Consider the following 20,218-nt stretch of genomic DNA (forward strand, 5'->3'; position numbering starts at 1 on the left):
CATGTCTTTTTGATGGTGGGAGGAAACCGGAGCACCCGGAGGAAGCCCACGTAGACAGGGAGAAGATGCAAACTCCACACAGAAAGGGCCTGGGACGGCCTGGCGTTCGAACCCAGGACCTTCTTACTGTGAGGCAACAGTGGACCACTGTGCTGTCTGCAAAAACGACAGCAAGCTGTTATTGACATGAATGCCCGAGTCCCTCAACAGAAAAGTTAATGACTGCGGCTTCCCACAGAAGCTCTGGATTAGGGGCCCTCTGACCCCTTGGGCTCCTGGGCCTGTTTCTGGTAGGCCCATTCGGTAATCAACCCATGACTGTTATACAGCAGGTCACGATTTAACAAATGTAACAAAATAAAGGAAGAAAAAGCAAGGCAACAAGGGAGGCCATAATGACAGCATTACAAAGGTAGAAGCTCGTCAGTTAAACGGTGGATGTGTCAACTGACCCTTATGCCCCGCCCCTTTCTTTGGGTCGCGCTGCGCTTTCGACAGCGTAACGAAAAAAAAGCGAAAGTGAAAGTGATCTACGAGTATTCCTCGCATTTGTCGGCGTTTTTCTCTGTAAAAGCCAAACTTTTGGTGTGGAATTGCAACACACGTCAGCTGTACATGATTTCAGGTAGGTTTGTTAAATAACTGAGGGGATATATATTGGCACAATCATGCTAATACGCTTGACGTTTTTTTTTAATATTGAATTGTAGAATATATTGTCGTTTTCTTCCCCGAGGCTACAGTGATGTACGCTCATATATAGGAGCCTGGCCTCGTGTTACAGTCTATTGACAAGCCTGTATGTCAATGCAGGCGGTTAGTGAAAGAAGGATAGCTGAGTGACGAAACGTATCTTGTCAGTAAACGTTTTTATCCCGATGAAATGATTAAACCTTCGTTGGTTTTCTTAGCGGGATTATTCAGCATGCATCAAGGTATAAAGTGAACGTAACGGGGGAAAATAGCCCCGGTGTGTGGCGCCTCTAACGCCGAAACGGGCGTTATAAAATGTGGTCTGTAGTCGGTTCAAGGTTCAAGAAGAGGTGATTCTCCTAACGGATACTACATTCGAGCTATACTCGGACCAACGCAAAGCTGAGGTTTTTTTTTGGTTTTTTTTTCACGAGTTACACATAAAATAGTATGAGCGATGTGCTGTCACTGCAACGCAGACAACGTCTTTTAAAACGCGGGCTGGATGACTAAACGATTCGCCCGTTTTACTTCCAAAAAACTGCGGATTGTGAAGGAGAAACTGTTCTTGTAGTTCAACACGCTATCTCGTGTGTGCGAGACTAACGCAAACGGACATGACGCTGAGAAAACGGTTGTTCCGTGTAAAAAAAAGAAAAGAAGAAAAGGTCAGTGGCCACAAGTTGACGTCATGACTGTCGTGATTGTAAATGGCCACTAGATGCCGCCAAGAGCAAAGGGAAGGCTATATGAGAGCCCAAACGCTCGTGTATAGCACTTGACTAAACCATTGTCGGTGTCCTAGTTTACCCTTTGCCCTGTTATGTGTGTGTCACTTGTGTCCCTTCCTTCAAAAAGAAAAAAGGTGGAATCCTTTCAGTGAGAAAAGATCTACTGACTTCACAGTTCACTTGACTGCCTACTTTGTATCCTAGCTTTCTTCCCATGCAGAAACTACCTGATTGCAGTGTTCTTTGTGCTAGCGTGAGTGCGGCCATGAGAAAGATACTGTGACAAAAGTCAGTCTCAATTCGCATTCATAGATCAAACGCTAAAAAACACGTTATCAATTCACACACACACTTTCTGACACCTAGTGTGTAAAATAACCTGAGGTTAACCTCAACAGAACAGCTCACTGTTCAGCCTTTGCAACACCAGAAATAGGAAGTCCATATTATAGACCAGTGATGCTTTTAACTGCTTTAAACTAGTCAACCAGGCCAATATTTGCATAACAGTTCTGACGGCAACACTGAGTCTTCCAACAACACAAACGTGCAGTGCAATAGCAAAACTGACCCAAGATTTTACTCAACCAAAAAAAAAAAGAAAGAAAAAAAAAGACATGATGGTTGGGTTGTTTTTGGCTAAGATATCATCCTTAGGCATAGTATTGTCTAGTGTATCTAAAATTTGATTACTATGTTGGTCTATTTTTTTTTCTACAAGAAAACACTGGTTACAGATTGACTCAGCGTATCTGCTTGGATGAGGGTAATCTAGCTCCTCTAGTATAAACTGAGCTACTGGTTATTTTTACCAATTCATTCATTTTTTCCAGGGACCTCTTGATCAGGCTTGGTACACTGAAATGCAGTTTGAATGTGCAAGCAACCTTGGAAACTGGCTCTCATTTTCTGAACACATTGTGGCTGTCTCCTGGTCTTTACACTTTGTACAATACCAGATAGATTTGACTGTACTTATCAAAGCATGTTGGTCCCTCTCTTGGTTAGATTGTTGCAATGCACTTTTCCGCTGGTCTCCCAGCCAGTACAACGAAACCAGAATGATAACGTGTGCCTGACTTAGCACGTCTTGCCTGTTTTTGTATCCTTACAATGGCTCCCATTTGCTGCCCACATCATGTTCAAAGTCTTGCCATTTGCTTTCCTGTCAGGTCACAGAACTTGACCTTGCAAACCCATATTTACATGTACACTCCTGCTCACCCTTTGTGTTGTATATCTGGAAGGCTACTGCTTTGCAAGGGCTGAACTCTAGGTCTAGACTTTTGTCACCTGGCCCCAAAATGTTGAAGGAACTCCATTCATCCATCAGGGCTGCAGAATTCATTCAGTCAAGAAAAACTTCTCCTCTGCCAGATCTTATCTTAAGCCATAGATGGTCTCTGTAGAGCAGCCAGCTAATTTGAACCCCTTGTTACCTGTGTCACTATTGGTGCTCCACCTGTTATGCACTGATAATAGCTGCACTTGAAATGACATGCGCTCTCGGTTATATGATTACTGCTAAGTGCTCTAAGATGCTTGTTGGTTGACACACAAATACATCTCTTATAAGTCACTTTGGATAAATGTGTCCGCTAAATGAGAAAATGTGGAACGTATCACCAAATCTGACACCAGATGGAAACATAGACTCACATAGCTGTGGGAGTCAGGCATACACAATAGCATAACTATTTTTGTTCGTTTGTACTTCTTAAAAAAATCTTGCACTTTAATGTAAGCACAATAACAGAGGACATGCATGAGAATATCTTCTTTTTCTCAATTTTTTAGTTTGATCTGCACTGAGGCAAAATTCAATCAAGTTTGTTGAAGTGGCATTAAAGTATTATATCTTGTATCATGAGCCTTGACATCACCAAACAACTCTCACTTGCCTTCAACATATAAGAGGGAACGTTTTCTAATGGATGCTGAATTGTGATAGTACACTGACCATTGCAGGCAAAAAATCAATGATATTTCAAATGTTATGGTAAGGTTTTACCTGGCCTGTCATCACTTCGTCCCAGCTTTCTTTTATGACATCTATTTTTTGGAAGGGATAATCTAAAATATGATTACTTAGCATGACGCTTTTCAGTATACTTGTTTTTGGGGGGGGTGGTGTCTTTCTTTCTTTTGTGCATCAAAATCAAACCATTATATTCAACAAGTGCAAAAAGTTGCAGAGAATGTATTTTGGTGGCATTGGCATAAAAAAATACTGAAGAAGTATGAAGTGGCACAATACCAGTAGAGATGGTTAAGGGACTAGCTAGAACTCATGACCATTATTTGGAAAGGCTAACTGTATTGATTCACATTATTGTTATAAGTGCATGGGCCTGTGATTGCAGACCAGGAGCAAATACTGTTTGCAAAGGTGTCAGTTTGCATGACTTAAAATTTATGTTACACCATCTGAACAATTCTAATAGATTAAACCTCCCCCATTTGGTATAGCAGTTTACCACAAAAAGCTTGCATTATTATTATTTAAACTTTTTCTGCTACTACTACTACTACTACTTTAAACTTTTGCATATAACATTTGTTTGTTCAGTGGCAACAATTTCTGTAGAGGGAGAAAGAGAGCGAGCGAGAGAGAGGGAAATGCCTTGAGGAGGAGGAGTCCGGTCATGGTTCTCATAGCTCCCCTCTGACAAAGAGAGGAGACTACAGTGGGCCGAGACACACGTTTTGATGGTTTCACATAGTCGAGTCGGTTTCCTATAAATGCCTTTAATTGACTTCTCAACACCGACACTCGCTGGTGACTGGCGGTATTGCAACTGCTCCTGTCAGTCACGTGATTTCGGGGAAAACGAGACGGGACTGCAAACTGGATTCTCGCTGCTGCGAGTGTTGCGGTGCCCAGTCCGCGTTACGTCATGCGTCTGTCTCGCTTTACCTCCTCATCTTGAGGTCACTGGCAGGGAGTGGCACAAAATTGGATTTGAGCCTCGCTTGGCTAAATAATGAGCAAGTGGATATAAGCATTGCCCCTTAGGCCTCTTTCTTTGCGCAGGTGTTTTAACTCTAATGTTAGACCGTGCCATGTTGTGTTGTGTGATGAATTGGCAATTAGTAAGCGTGCAAATCCAACAATTATCGGACAAACGGGACTTATATGTGAAATGTATGTTGATTCCCATTTTTACCTCTGTATTTTTGAGATAACACACTTGGATTGCTGGTGTCATGGGTTTCAAACATCTAATTGCAATGAAATGAAAAAAAACTTGACAATTCAACAAGGGCCAACCCCAGCACATTCTCCCTTACCCTTAACTGGGCCGGTACCTGGCCCGAATTCTCCTTATCATACAAAACCATCTCATGCACTTAGTCTCTGTCTTCACCAACATTTGCATTCGCCTGCTGCAAACAGGGCTACACAAAAAAGAAAAAAAAATCCTATACCTAGATAAAAGCTGGTTAGGTGCATTGTGAGTTGATGTTTGAAATGTGTGGTTTGATACGAGTTCGGTTAACTGACTGGGAGATTCAAGTTAGATAATATTCTGTTTCAGTAAGAAAGAAACACCGTTGTTATTTTTCTTAACTACCAGCGGTGAAAAATGACTGGAGAGAACAGAGCTCTGTCCTTTCACAAACATAAAGCCCGATCAGCCAACTGAGACTCAAAACCGTGGTCTTATGCTCATCTTCTAGTTTTGAATATTCCAGGGCAGCACAGTGAGACTGTGGTTAGCACTGTCACCTCACAAGAAAGAGGTTTGTCTTCCGGTCCGGGTCCTGTATACAGTTAGCATGTTTTCTGGCTTCCTCCCACATCTGGAGACATGCAGTGTTAGAGCTCATACTCTTGCCATTGCCCTTGATCAGGGCAGTGGCCTCAGAACTTGTGGTTGATCCCTGGGCACTGTGATGTGGCTGCCCATTGCTCCTCAGGGTAGTAGGGTGGGTCAAATGCAGAGGACGTATTTGTCCACCGGGACTCAGAAAGTGTAACTAAACTTTTTTAGTTTCATGTAGAAAATACTTTGGGAGGGGGCGGCGCGGTGGCGCAGTGGTTAGCGCGGTCGCCTCACGACAAGAAGGTCCTGGGTTTGAGCCCCGGGGTAGTCCAACCTTGGTGGGTCATGCCTGGGTCGTCCTCTGTGTGGAGTTTGCATGTTCTCCCCATGTCTGCATGGGGTTCCTCCGGGGGCTCCGGTTTCCTCCCACAGTCCAAAGACATGTAGGTCAGGTGAATTGGCCGTGCTAAATTGTCCCTAGGTATGAATGGGTGTGTGTGTGTGTGTGTATGTGTGTCGTCCCTGTGATGGCCTGGTAGCCTGTCCAGGGTGTCTCCCTGCCTGCCACCCAATGACTGCTGGAATAGGCTCCAGCATCCCCATGACCCTGAGAGCAGGATAAGCGGTTTAGATAATGGATGGGTACTTTGGGGGAGACGTAATGGCTGTGCAGTAGGCTATTTTCTTTGTGTCTTAGAGTCCTCCGAGACTACAATTGTGTAAATTCCAAAGTTGTCCAAGCCTAATTGTGTCCTACTGATTGCAGCCCTAAAGCCATGCTGTTGATCAAAAGAGGGACCCAAATTCATTCTTATGATGGGCCAACAATTAATCTGGATGAAGGGTCACGGGCCAAATATAAGTGATGATGTTGCTATTACGTGAAATTACATTACATTAAAATGTATTTTGTAGAAAATTAACATTCTAAATCAAAAGGAACATTTCGACATATGTAAAAACACTCCTATTTAATCTGTTTAACGTTCATTTTATTAATTTGCAGGGATGATTTGTCAAAAACGTAAATTATCCACATGCTTTTTTTGGGGGAGCATAAACATTTTAAAGGAAAGACTCCTTTCTGGCAGTGCATGCAGCTCAATGGGGCTTTAGAAAATCAAGTTGAAAACAGCTGTATTGTCCAGTGTCTACCTTTGTAATCCATCCATCCATCCATTATCCAAACCGCTTATCCTGCTCTCAGGGTCTCAGGGATGCTGGAGCCTATCCCAGCAGTCATAGGGCGGCGGGTGGGGAAACACCCTGGATAGGCCGCCACAGGGCCGACAAACACACACACATTCACACACACCTAGAGACAATTTAGTACAGCCGATTCACCTGTCCTACATGTCTTTCTACTGTGGGAGGAAACCCATGCAGACGAGGAGAACATGCAAACTCCACACAAAAGGCGACCCCCCCAAGGTTGGTCTACCCCGGGGCTCGAACCCAGGACCTTCTTGGTGTGAGGCAACTGCGCTAACCACTAGGCCACTGTGCCACCCTCACATAACATATCCATCCATTATCCAAGCCGCTTATCCAAATTCGGGTGGTGGGATGCTGGAGCCTATCCCAGCAGTCACTGGGCGGCAGGCGAGGAGACACCCTGGACAGGCTGCCAGGCCATCGCAGGGCCGACACACACACATGAGCAAAATTAGCAAGGAGCATTGGAAATTTGACTTCGGCTTGGAACAATTGACAAAAAAGTAAAAGCAGGTCACGTGCCCTCTCTTTCTGGTTCTCACCGCTGTAGTTTGAAAAAACAGGGGATGTTTAGTTTTGTAATGATGGATCTTATATTCTTTCAAAACAGCCACTCTGTCTGCAAATGAGACAAACTGCTGTCGAATTTATTTCTGTAAAAAAAAAAAAAGTTAAATAAAATATCCTCTATACTTAAGGTGAGCAATATCTATTATCACTCCCTTCTGTTGTGTAAGAATTTAGTTGAAACAAAATATTAAAAATGAAAAGCAGAGAGGAGAGAGAGAACACCGTGATGCTTCGTAGATAAGACGTACACAATTTGACAGGGGAGCTTAACAGCACTGCTGTACATTGCCGTAAAACCCAGATTATGTACTTTTTAGCTGCAAAAAAAACATTTCGCAGTCATTACGGTTAGGATTTTACAGCACTTTCAAAACAAGAGAATAAGCATGAATTTGTCAAATGCCATGGCGGGCCAAAACAAAAGGGAGCACGGGTCAAAAGTGTTAAACCTTCAATCGTACACGAACTGGATTAGTTTCACCAGGGAGGTTCAATAACTTCAGGAAATATGAAAAAGATGCGCGATCTTAACTCGGTACAAATCTGCCATGTCTGTCATTTTTACAAGTCGATAAAGTCACAACTCCAGGGGAAGCCGCACGATGATGCGCAAAACTCTGAGGTCCTTCAGTAATAGTTTGAGCCTAATCTGGGGGTGTCGATCCAATTGGAAGTGAAACCGTTGTAATGTAATAGCCTACAAGAAGCGTATCTGGCGCTGAACACTGGGCGGGAGATATTCCCAAATGTTCAGTTCCCACATCATCACGGAGCCTGTAGAATATGTAGGCCGACTCTTCCCTGCCAGTCCACCACCAGCAGTTACAATAGATGGAAGTCATTAGAAAGGAGCTGTGTCCTACTATCAAGATATCACAGTGCAATATGCTATCTCTCTTGCTGAGCAGCGATGCTGAGTGCATTGACAAGTGGATATTTTAGGGTTCAGTGACATTTTCCTGAGGCAGCTAGTGTTATATGTAACATAAATGCAGAACAAAGGAAATCTATGTATATATTTTTTTTTTTTGGCAGAAGTACCTTGGTGATTTTTAAATCCAGGCTATGTGTGGCAATAAGTGTGAAATTACAAATTACTTATCCCATGCAAAGGGCCTGACAAATCACTAAGGAGTTGTATTGCAACATAACACCCGGTCTGAACAGCGCTTTAGTTTCTGTATATGTGTGCTCTCTGGTCTTCCTGTAAATCAGCTGACAGAGTTAGTCTCTGCTCCTTTGTGAGTCTCTCTGACCACATCTTCTTTTTCAATACAACAAAAATGTATAACTTTGTATTAGTCAACCTGTCTTCAACAAAACTAAGGTTATCAACCAGCTGTCCATTTCACCCTTATAACATTTTACATCTATTTAACAAAATTATGCTGGCCTTTGCAGGATATTAACCTCTCCAGTCTTTTCCTTTCATAAGCCTTGCTCATGTGTTTTTCAGTATGACCACAAGCTTAACAACCAACGATTAACAGAGCATACATACTATCGTACACCCGTTGTTGTGAATGATGGCCGGTTACCAATGGGAACATGAAAACTCTCAGTTGAACCCCTTTTTCTTAAGCATGTCTTTTTTTCTTTTCTTTTTCTACAGCAATGCCACCATTTCCATTTTCTTCATTTGTATGTATGGTGATGAGGGTCTGGGCTCTGGTGTTGCCCACTGGTTCAAGGCTCAGGAGCTAGCGTAAGTACTAGCTGATAAAGTAAAATATTTCCTGCAGAAACATATATCTGTACGGTAACAAAGCATGAGCTTTGTATAGGTGGAATGTTGTCGTATTTCATTTTATTCTGTTTTCTTTCTGAGTTTTTGTCAGAGTGAAGGGAGTGAAGAGTGGCATTAGGGCTGTTGTCTCTGCTAATCAGAGTATTTGTGCTTTTGTTGCTGTCCGGCTCACTGCAGTTATTTTTGTGAAGCTACTCTGCATAATCCATCTAAAATGCACATTAGTAAAGTTTTATTAGCCTGCACTGTAATGAGTTATATAGCACACGACATATACAGATGGGCGGCTGCTACCATTTTTTCCTCATTATACAAATAAAGCCTGGCTGTCACCTCAGATAACCTGCTTTGTTGTTTTTCCTACAATGCTGGTCTAATGATGCCGGACCACCCAGCCAGTACATTGCATCATTGCTCCCATGTATGCTCAGTTTGACACTTGTGGTCTTTCCTATAAATTACACAAAGACATACTGTCTATCTCTTTCGCTGAAATGCTCATTTGTTTTTTTTTTACTTCTATCTTTTCCTTCCTCTTGCCCCTTGCCAGCTCTCTCTCTCTTTCTCTCTCTCTCTCGTGTGTGTGTGTGTGTGTGTGTGTGTGTGTGTGTGTGTGTGTGTGTGTGTGTGTGTGTGTGTGTGTGTGTGTGTGTGTGTGGCCGCTCATCTACACAGACATCTGCCCACACCCTCCACAAAACTGGCCAAGGCATCCATGCTTCTGTTTTGTGTTCGGCTAGACTCTGGTCTTTCCTGTAAATCAGCCGACTTCCAGCATCTGTGTATGTCTCTCTATGTGTCTCTGTCCTTTCATAGACTCAAAACCACACACGTAACCACACCCACAGACCAGGCGCAGAGATACACATCACTACAGTTATAGGTTTCTCGGGAATGCACATTGAATACCTCCGGTGATATCAGTGCATTAGTCTGCTTATTACATCGACAGCTTTGATCTGTTTCATCAGTCATGTAGGACCAGTGCTTCATGTGTTGTTTATCATTTTTTCTGTTTGGTTATCAGATAAATGAACATTTTGCCCTTTCATAATACTTCTGAACTCTAACTTGGACCTACTGTATCTAGAGAGGTTCACAGTTGATTGCCTAACTGCTTTCAGTTGTGCATGCAGACTGGCAGTCAAACCACCATGCTTCCAATCTGTAGCCGATTTCCTAAAAATACCCCACCTCCACATTTACCAAGTAAAGTATTTGGATATCTAGATGTCTTGATGCATGCTCAATATTATTAATAATAATAATAATAATGATAATAGTTTGAGTTTGTATAGTGCTTTTCATCTGCGGAGACAGATCTCAAAGCACTTCATAAATAATAACATTGACTTCAACAAAGCATTCGATTCAATATGGCACATTGGTTTATTTTACAAACTACCTTAAAGTGGCGTTTGATATTCCAGGTAAGAAAATCAAAGAAGGTTAAATCAGTTCATCTGATACAACGTTTATTGACAGGTACGTTTCATCACTCATCTAAGTGAATTCTTCAGTCTAAACTGACTGCTGGTGTCCTCACCCTTATAAACAATACAGTGGCATAACGACTGAAACCAACGATCAGTTTCATATACAAATATGAAGTATGCAATATGGATATCTAGACATTCTCTTGTATGTAGAAACTTTAGTTTTTGTTAGATAGTCTCTTTTTCTGTTTCAAAGATTTTTGTTCAAGTCCTTGTGTCTTTATGTTGCGCATCCCAAAACACAATATCATTTTTGTTGAACTTAGTAATTATGTTTCCACCCAAATGTTACATAGATTTAAAGTGAATTCCCAAACAATCAGCAAAAGAAAATGTGAATCGGTTTGTGTTTTCCATCAACTGCTGTTGTGGGGATATTCTAAAGAAGGTGCATCACAACAGCATCAGCCAAACAAAATGGACATTTTACATGCATTGCTGTTGTACTAAACTTGATTACATGCAGACCAGAGATGGTGAAGACGGCATGTAATGGCTTATTTAATGAGGGCTGAAATAGCCATTGCGCCACAATGAAGTCCACCATACATCTGGGAACACCGATGCACCAAGCGAGGATAATTGTACAGAGGCATTTCACTATTTAGATTTGGTAAGCGGGTGACACTTTCTGTGATCATTTATTCAAAAACATTTGCCCCCATCGCTGTATCTCATTTTCTCTTTATCAATACACCAACATGTCCACCTCAGCCAAATCTAAAAACTTTTTTAAAAAAATATTTAGGCTTTTTTTTATTTCTGGCATATCATTCATGTTTTCTTGTATGTAATTTAAAAATGTGCATAAAAACAGGTGGATGGAAACCCACTTAATGTCACTTACGGCTGTATGTGGTAAATGCAATGGTGTTTAACCACTCCAAATCCAGGAGATTCATTTCAAGTGAAACATGGTGGTACTCCGTTGGAGTAGATCCATTTGCTATTTTTACCTATGGAAAAATGAATGGGAATTTTGGATCCTGCTTTCTAATTGCCCTGTTCCTATATATGTTGATTATGGGAGGAAACCGGAGCCCCCGGAGGAAACCCACGCAGACAACATGCAAACTCCACACAGAGGACGACCCCCAAGGTTGGATTACCCTGGGGCTTGAACCCAGGACTTTCTTACTGTGAGGCGACCACACTAACTGCTGTGCCACCGTGCCGCCCTGTTAAGTAGAGATGACACATGGAAAAGCTGTTACATACAGTGCTGCTTGAAAGTATGTGAACCCCTTGAGCAGTTTAGATTTTTCTGTTTTACCATGATTTTCTTATTCTATCATCGCCAGTTTTTATGTATGAAATGTCAGATATATGTTTATCAGTTGCATGTACTTGTTTAGTGGGACTTGTTTAAGTAGCCCAAAAACTACATGAAACATGGAATTAGTGTATGTGCAAAAGTAAGTGAACCCCCAGCTGCATTGGTTAAGTCAAGCAGGTAACAGACTCGGGTGAAACACATTTGGGTGCTTAATTAATCATTTAAGCAGACCAATGAAATGAGATATCCTTGGGAAAGGGTTTGGCCTGCACTAATTAAAAGAGAGAGGAAACCAACCAAACCACTGTGGTCCCATACAAATCAACAATGCCGAGAGCAAAGGAGATATCCGAGGACATGAAGAAGAGGGTAGTGACAGCCCATCAGTCTGGGGAGGGCTATAAGACCATCTCCCAAGAGATTCCAGCTCCATCCATCCACTGTAAGACAAATAATTTACAAATGGAGGGCCTTCAACATGACAGCAACTCTGCCTAGAAGTGGACGCCCATCAAAACTATCACCCAGAAGCACCAGAAAAATAATAAATCAGGTAAAGGCCAACCCACACATCACCTCAAGAGAGTTGCAGACCTCTCTGGTAGCATCTGGGACAAATGTGCATGCGTCTACAATCAGACAAAAATTGAATTGCCATGACATTCATGGGAGGGTTGCTAGAAGGAAGCCTCTGCTCTCAAAAAAGAACAAAGCTGCCCATTTCAACTTTGCCAGAGAGCACTTGGACAAACCAGAGACCTTCTGGAAGTCCATTTTCTGGACAGATGAGTCCAAAATAGAATTATTTGGTCACAATCAAAACCAACATGTTTGGAGAAAAGCCAACACTGCATATGAAGAAAAGAACCTCCTCCCAACAGTGAAGCATGGTGGTGGAAATGTGAAGGTCTGGGGCTGCTTTTCTGCTTCTGGGCCTGGACGACTCCAAATTATCCAAGGAACCATGAATTCTCCGGCATATCAACAAATTCTTGACCAGAATCTCCTGCCATCAGTCAGGGAGTTGAAGCTGGGACGAAAATGGATTATGCAACAAGACAATTACCCAAAGCATTCCAGCAAAACTACAAAGGAATAGCTTCAGAGAAAGAGGATTCGTACTCTGGATAGGCCCAGTCAAAGTCTGGATCTTAATCCAATTGAAATGTTGTGGCGAGACCTGAAGAAGTTGGTACATACCAGATGTCCCTCCGACCTCTCTCAACTGGCTGAGTTCTGCAAGGAGGAGTGGGCAAAAATCCCCATAAGCAGATGCAAGAGACTGGTTAGTGGTTACAGAAGATGTTTGGTTGAAGTAATGGCTGCAAAAGGAGGAGCCACAAGCTACTAATACAAGGGTTCACATACTTTTGCACATGTTAAATTTTCAGTTTTTGTGAAATAAACCACCTTTGTTGAATTAAATAATGGAAATATATCTCTTTTTGTGTGTGTGTCCATTATTTGGAAGGTGTGCTTTACAAATTGGGATTTGGATGTATGTGTAATAAGCTTATTTTAATGTTTTTTACAAAAACAGTGACCATGTCTGGAGGGTTCACAAACTTTCAAGCAGCACTGTATGTTCAATCCACTAAGTTAGTTAACTTAACCAACTTACTTTAAATTAATTAATTAAGTTATATTTATGATTAATTATAATTATATAATTATCATAATTATATATAATGATAAAAATTAATTATAATTAATGATTAAAAATAATTCTAATTAATGATAAAAAATAATAAATTATTACTTTAAGTTAACTAACTAACTAAGGGTGTCTCCCCGCCTGCCGTCCAATGACTGCTGGGATAGGCTCCAGCATCCCCACGGCCCTGAGAGCAGGATAAGCGGTTTGGATAATGGATGGAAATCCACTAACTGTATGTAAAAAAAAAAAAAAGATTATGCCATAACAGTAAGTCTTATTTTGCACAGACGGCTAACTGAGTCATCCTAAAATTGTCAGGGAGTTTGTCAGTTACATGGTTAGCTATCCAGCTGGGTCATTAAGTGAATAAATGAATGATTTATTTTGAACATGTAAATAAGCAGGATATAACATGCGTATAAGCCATTGCCAATAATCTGAAGTGATCAACAAATCCACGCATCAAACTCAGAGAACAAATTTCCATATGCATCGGATTATTTGTTACATGTTGGAAAAGGAGTAGGAGGAAGTATACGCTTTTTTTATACCCCTTCCCACCTACTCTTAAGTTAATTCAGTTACTAAACATTTCAAACTTAACTCCCACTACACTTAGTCATTCAAATTCAATGCAAGTTGTGCTGCACCATACAAACTCAACTACTGTGACCAATAAGAGAAAGAAAAAAAAAACACGAAAGAAAAGAAAAACACAACCTTATGTCATGTACCAAGAATAATCAGATCTTAATGCTACGTACAACACAAATATCCAAAAAATGAAAAAAATGTAACTAGAAATGTTTGGAGATAAGTAAAACTTCAACAGTTAACACAACTCTTCATCATCCTCATATCTCTTGATAACCAGTCCTTTGTACTTCTTAAACTGCATCATGTTTGTATTTTGTTTGAGTTCCATGCTCAAACTGTTCCACAGTTTTACCCCACAAATTGAAATTCCCATGCTCTTCAAAGTTGTTCGAACACATTATTTCTTCAAGTTTAATTTCCCCTCTCAAATTATATTCCCCTTCTCTATCTGAGAATATATTTTGTATATTACTCGGTAGTAAATTTTTTCCTGCTGTGAACATTATTTGTGCTGTGTTAAATTCTATTAAATCCCTGAACTTCAAGGCACTTGACTTTAAAAATATTTCTATTGTTGTATGATGGCTTCTGCTTTCCTTAACATTCGCTTGTTACAGTGTAAATCAGACATCCACTTTTTATATAAATCAGTTTTGGTAAATGGGTTGGATCTGGCACTACCCCTCAACAAGGTGAGAGTCAATAAGTTGTCCAGATGACTCAAATTGTTTGCACACGTACCACATAGACTATGCAAAAATGCTTCCTGCTTGGTTCAATTCATGGTGCATGCAGTCTTCTTTCTTTGTCCTGTTTCCTTAAATACAGAAAAGGGGAATTTCATATTGATATTTCCAATAATAATTTTTTGCAGAATCAGTTGAGATTTACGTGTGATTTTTTTTTTTTTTACATTTTCTAACCCCTTTATTTAACCAGCCGAGTTGGCCAAGGACTCATTCCTGTTCGTAGTGCACGGGTTTAAGCAGGAGCTGTAGGGACAGGAAGGGCTGCACACACCAGTCACCTATTTTTTCACCACACACACTCAGCCCATTGCTGTAGGAATTAGGGGAGCTGCGGGTGAAGCAGCATTAATTAATTAATTAATATTTTATGTGATATTAAATATTTCTTCTCAATAAAAATTACCCAAAATTATGCAGAAGCAATTTTTTCCAAACTAAGTGTTGTAGTTTAAGTATAACAGAAGACCATTGATGTGTGAAGTGGTTTTGGGGACACTACACTGCATAAGAGTGAAGTTATTGGATATTTTCGTGGTATCTCTTTTCGGTCCTGCACGTTTTAGACAGTCCCTGCGCACTCAGCCGGAGAACGGCTTGTTTTGGTGAAAATAATTTTTTTGCTCGTTGTCTATCTTACTAAGGTACGAAAGAGGGGCTCGTTTGTGCCTAACAATGTTTCGCTTATGAGTTACTGATCTGGGAAGTTAAAATGTGTGAATATATTTCCAACTTTACTAAACTCCAAGTACAAGTGATTAATTAAAAACGAGCGCACGGACTAGAAAAAAAAAATGATGTGCCCATTTGTGGACCATCCTCCCTCTGGGTCCTCAGATGGGTGTAGGCTGATGCTGGAGTTGCAAAGTGGGAGGATGCCTGCGTGTTACAGCTTTTTACGTGGAGGGACTGATGCGCCTGCAGCCACCACACAGTCCTTGGCAGGGGGTGGCCAGAGTCCAATGGCATGGAGAACCAAGACGATTGGGGACCCGCCCTCTGTTGCAACATTCATCCACTGTCACTGCCGTTGTGACTGGGAGACATCTTCCGCCAGTTCTGCCGTTGAGGTCTTTGTTAGATCGCGCTTCATCTGGAACCTCCCTATATATAGCGCTTTTCTAAATACTCAAAGACACTTTACATTGGGCAGCATGGTGGCACATTGGTTAGTGCTGTCGCCTCACAGCAAGAAGGTCATGGGTTCGAATCCCGGGGTTGTCCAACCTTGGGGGTCATCCCAGGTCGTCCTCTGTGTGGAATTTGCATGTTCTCCCCATATCTGCGGTGGGTTTTCTCTGGGTGCTCCGGTTTCCCCCACCATCAAAAAGGACATGCATGGTAGGGTTAATACTCCTGTCTGTGCCCCTGACCAAGGCATGGCAAGATGAACTGCACGGCGGCTGCCCACTGCTCCTAGCTACACAGCTAGGATGGGTTAAATGCAGAGCATAATTTCCCTATGGGGATCATTAAAGTATATCATCAAATCAGAAGCAAAATAGACTTAACAAAACAAAAATGTTAGTAAGAAATGGCAATAGAATAGGCAATAAAAACACGGAGGAGGGGATGGTGTGTGCGTGTGTGTATGTACGTGGGAGTGTGCTCACAGACAAAAGTTGAATGATGATATCAAAGTCTGCATGACTTTTCAATGCACAAACGTGTCAGGGAACTCTAAACCAGAAAATCCACCATCATTGTTCTGATGTTTTCTATTAATTACGGGCAGTCTGTTCTTCCATGTGCGGGTTACATCATCAAATACATCTAAGCGTTGTTGCTTTGACTTGTGAAAATAGAAAGTATTTGCCTGCAAGAAGTTCAACCACAAATTGGTCCACATTGACTTGCAATATATATATATATATATATATATATATATATATATATATATATATATATATATATACACTACCGTTCAAAAGTTTGGGATCACCCAAACAATTTCGTGTTTTCCATGAAAAGTCACACTTATTCACCACCATATGTTGTGAAATGAATAGAAAATAGAGTCAAGACATTGACAAGGTTAGAAATAATGATTTGTATTTGAAATAAGATTTTTTTTACATCAAACTTTGCTTTCGTCAAAGAATCCTCCATTTGCAGCAATTACAGCATTGCAGACCTTTGGCATTCTAGCTGTTAATTTGTTGAGGTAATCTGGAGAAATTGCACCCCACGCTTCCAGAAGCAGCTCCCACAAGTTGGATTGGTTGGATGGGCACTTCTTTGAGCAGATTGAGTTTCTGGAGCATCACATTTGTGGGGTCAATTAAACGCTCAAAATGGCCAGAAAAAGAGAACTTTCATCTGAAACTCGACAGTCTATTCTTGTTCTTAGAAATGAAGGCTATTCCATGCGAGAAATTGCTAAGAAATTGAAGATTTCCTACACCGGTGTGTACTACTCCCTTCAGAGGACAGCACAAACAGGCTCTAACAGGTACTATTTAATGAAGATGCCAGTTGGGGACCTGTGAGGCGTCTGTTTCTCAAACTAGAGACTCTAATGTACTTATCTTCTTGCTCAGTTGTGCAACGCGGCCTCCCACTTCTTTTTCTACTCTGGTTAGAGCCTGTTTGTGCTGTCCTCTGAAGGGAGTAGTACACACCGGTGTAGGAAATCTTCAATTTCTTAGCAATTTCTCGCATGGAATAGCCTTCATTTCTAAGAACAAGAATAGACTGTCGAGTTTCAGATGAAAGTTCTCTTTTTCTGGCCATTTTGAGCGTTTAATTGACCCCACAAATGTGATGCTCCAGAAACTCAATCTGCTCAAAGAAGTGCCCATCCAACCAATCCAACTTGTGGGAGCTGCTTCTGGAAGCGTGGGGTGCAATTTCTCCAGATTACCTCAACAAATTAACAGCTAGAATGCCAAAGGTCTGCAATGCTGTAATTGCTGCAAATGGAGGATTCTTTGACGAAAGCAAAGTTTGATGTAAAAAAAATCTTATTTCAAATACAAATCATTATTTCTAACCTTGTCAATGTCTTGACTCTATTTTCTATTCATTTCACAACATATGGTGGTGAATAAGTGTGACTTTTCATGGAAAACACAAAATTGTTTGGGTGATCCCAAACTTTTGAACGGTAGTGTATATATATATATATATATATTACAAGTCAAAATGGCATGTGTGAGTAAATCCACACTGGTATTAGAGCAATTCATAGCCAGGGGCTGCCCTCATTTATGATTTATGCAAGGAATGACCTTTAAGTAGATTCTAGTGTTGCCTTCCAACTGTAGACTGCTGTAGATTTTAATTGACCTCTTTAATCCCTGGGTTGGAATCGAGGCTACAGCACTAAACTGATCAGCTCATACATCATTTATTCACCACAATAAGCTCTTTCATTTAGTACTGACATAATGTTGAGTTTGAGGAGCTTCTATGTTAGGGCTCTATCAATCTCCTCAACAAGCAATATACGCTCACGGATCCATATTGTCCATAAACGCAGTGTGGCCCTGCATTGCTGCATCTAACCATCTCAAATGTTCTGTTTGTTGGAATATGATGGTCCCATATCAGGTGATGAGGCCTGGAACTAACGTTTGATACTGAGTTAGAGTCTATTTCTATTTTCTACTCATCACCAATTTTGTCGATCTGTAGAATTCATCTTTACTGTGATCCATCCTGTACTTCATACTGCAGCTGCCTTTGATTATTTTCATTCAGTCAAAAAAAAAGTGCTCCACAGTTCTTGCAAAGCCAACACAACACTATGGTGGTCTATCATGGCAAATTCAATGGGTTATTTAAAAAAAAAAGTTGTTTTATTATGAAATACCTTAGTGTCTGCAAGATCTATGTCCGGTGCTGTGTGTGGCGGAATGACACTTGCCAGTACTTGCTGGTAGCCGGAGAGGGAGGGAGGGAGAGAGAGAGAGAGAGAGAGGGAGAGAGAGAGAGAGAGAGAGAGAGAGAGAGCGAGAGAGAGAGAGAGAGAGAGAGAGAGAGAGAGAGAGAGAGAGAGAGAGAGAGAGAGAGAGAGCGCAAGAGAGAGAGACTTGCTGGTATTCATTGATAGGCTGTGCTCCTGGATGTGTAAACTTGTAAACAGCAGTTCTAGATCAACACGTGCAGGTTAAAGAAAGCTTATCAAGAAGGTGTATAGATATTGAAAGTGACATGCCTGTGTGTTTCCAGGCTGTGTGAATAAATAAATCTCTGGCTGGATGGAAATATGATTTCCATCCATTTTCATTGAAGGCTTCAGAGACAGCTGTGGCTTGTGGCAGTCCAGTGATAAGTGTAACTCCATCAGGCACAGGAAAGAACATAGGTCCAGCATTTATGGTGAACCTGGACCCAAATTCACCAAGTTCTTACTTGCTTTGACAATTCATGTATCTGCTGTACATGTTATTGTGTAGTATTAATAAATTTAGTCAATTAGTTAATACTAATTAATTAATACATTTAATTAGTTAAATGTAGCAGTATTAATTCAAGCTTCGGTGATGAATAGATGTGCTGTGTACAGCTGCATGTGGAGTGCACTAATCTATCAATAACATGCAGCATAATCCCCCTTATACGTACATAGGGCAGATCTAAACAGGTGGAAGGTGGGACGGAGGTGGTAAAGCAGCATGAACCAAGCTTTATGCCAGAAGACGCAACACCATACATAAGAAGCACAATTGGTTTTGTCCAGTTGAACTGGGGCTATTGTGATTTGGAGGTATGGATAATACGTGGCTGAGACCACAATCAGCAGTTGGCATGAGTTCCCTGCCTTAATTTGGCCTACTCACTAACAGCAGCGCCTCATGTTTATGACACAGTGCCCTTGTTTATATTGCATAGTTTGTCAGTTTTTTTCCCCTTTTGGTCAAGTTTTCTTTAATTGTGAATCATTTTGGAGTGTGTGTGTGTGTGTGTGTGTGTGTGTGTGTGTGTGTGTGTGTGTGTGTGTGTGTGTGTGTGTGTGTGTGTGTATATATATGTTACGGGTAATGTGAAAAAACGGTTAATGTGCAAACTACCCGGTTAATGTGCAGATTACCCGCCAGAACGGGTTATCTGCACATTAACCGGGTAGTCTGCACACTACTCGCTTGGATGGTTAATGTGGATAGAACGAACCACATGATCCACATTAACCGGGTAGTCTGCTACTAGGCTATATTAGCCAGGCGAGGGAGGGGATCGGGCACATTTTTTTGTCTTTTTTGATCGGTTGTGTAAAAGTGCATCTGAAAGGTATCGCCTGTTCATTAATTTTTCTTGCCTGATTGGCAGACAGGAATTGCATTTTGACATATTTTTTCGCTGCTTCTGCTCCTACATACTGGGTTTATAAAACGAATTTCGTTCTATTTTCATATCATCTACTCTTAGTATTTTTCCCCGCCAGTACCCCTCTTCCATAAAGTTTTATTTACCAGTCTGTCCACGGAGTGATTGCCATTTCGGATTGGTTGAATGACGCATGTCTCCAGTGAGAGTAGGCTATAGCAGCCTGATGGGAGATGGCTGAGACTGATATTTCTTTTCACCCTTGTCAAATGTGTTGGCTATTCATTCATATCAGGGATCAGATAGAGAGCGAGGAGGGCTCATTTTTGTGTTCTTTGATGCTAATAGCCTCGTTATACAAGTGGGGGAAAACGTTGATCTAAAGCGGAATGATATCACCAACGTCTGTTCTTTAATTTACCACAAAAGATGAGTTGCAGGTTCGTCCCATCCAC

General features: G+C 41.2%; 1 long non-coding RNA gene across 1 annotated transcript in view; it reads left to right on the forward strand.

Annotated features, from left to right (window-relative positions):
* Positions 1–482: 482 nt before the first annotated feature.
* The window catches only part of LOC130116727 (uncharacterized), a 67,663-nt gene continuing 47,927 nt past the window's right edge, over positions 483–20,218 (forward strand). The window contains exons 1-2 of the long non-coding RNA XR_008810600.1: positions 483–625; positions 8,589–8,681. This is a non-coding gene — a long non-coding RNA (uncharacterized LOC130116727). The remainder of the gene's footprint in view (positions 626–8,588; positions 8,682–20,218) is intronic.

The sequence above is a fragment of the Lampris incognitus genome, chromosome 8 (assembly GCF_029633865.1).
Source record: "Lampris incognitus isolate fLamInc1 chromosome 8, fLamInc1.hap2, whole genome shotgun sequence".
NCBI lineage: Eukaryota > Metazoa > Chordata > Actinopteri > Lampriformes > Lampridae > Lampris > Lampris incognitus.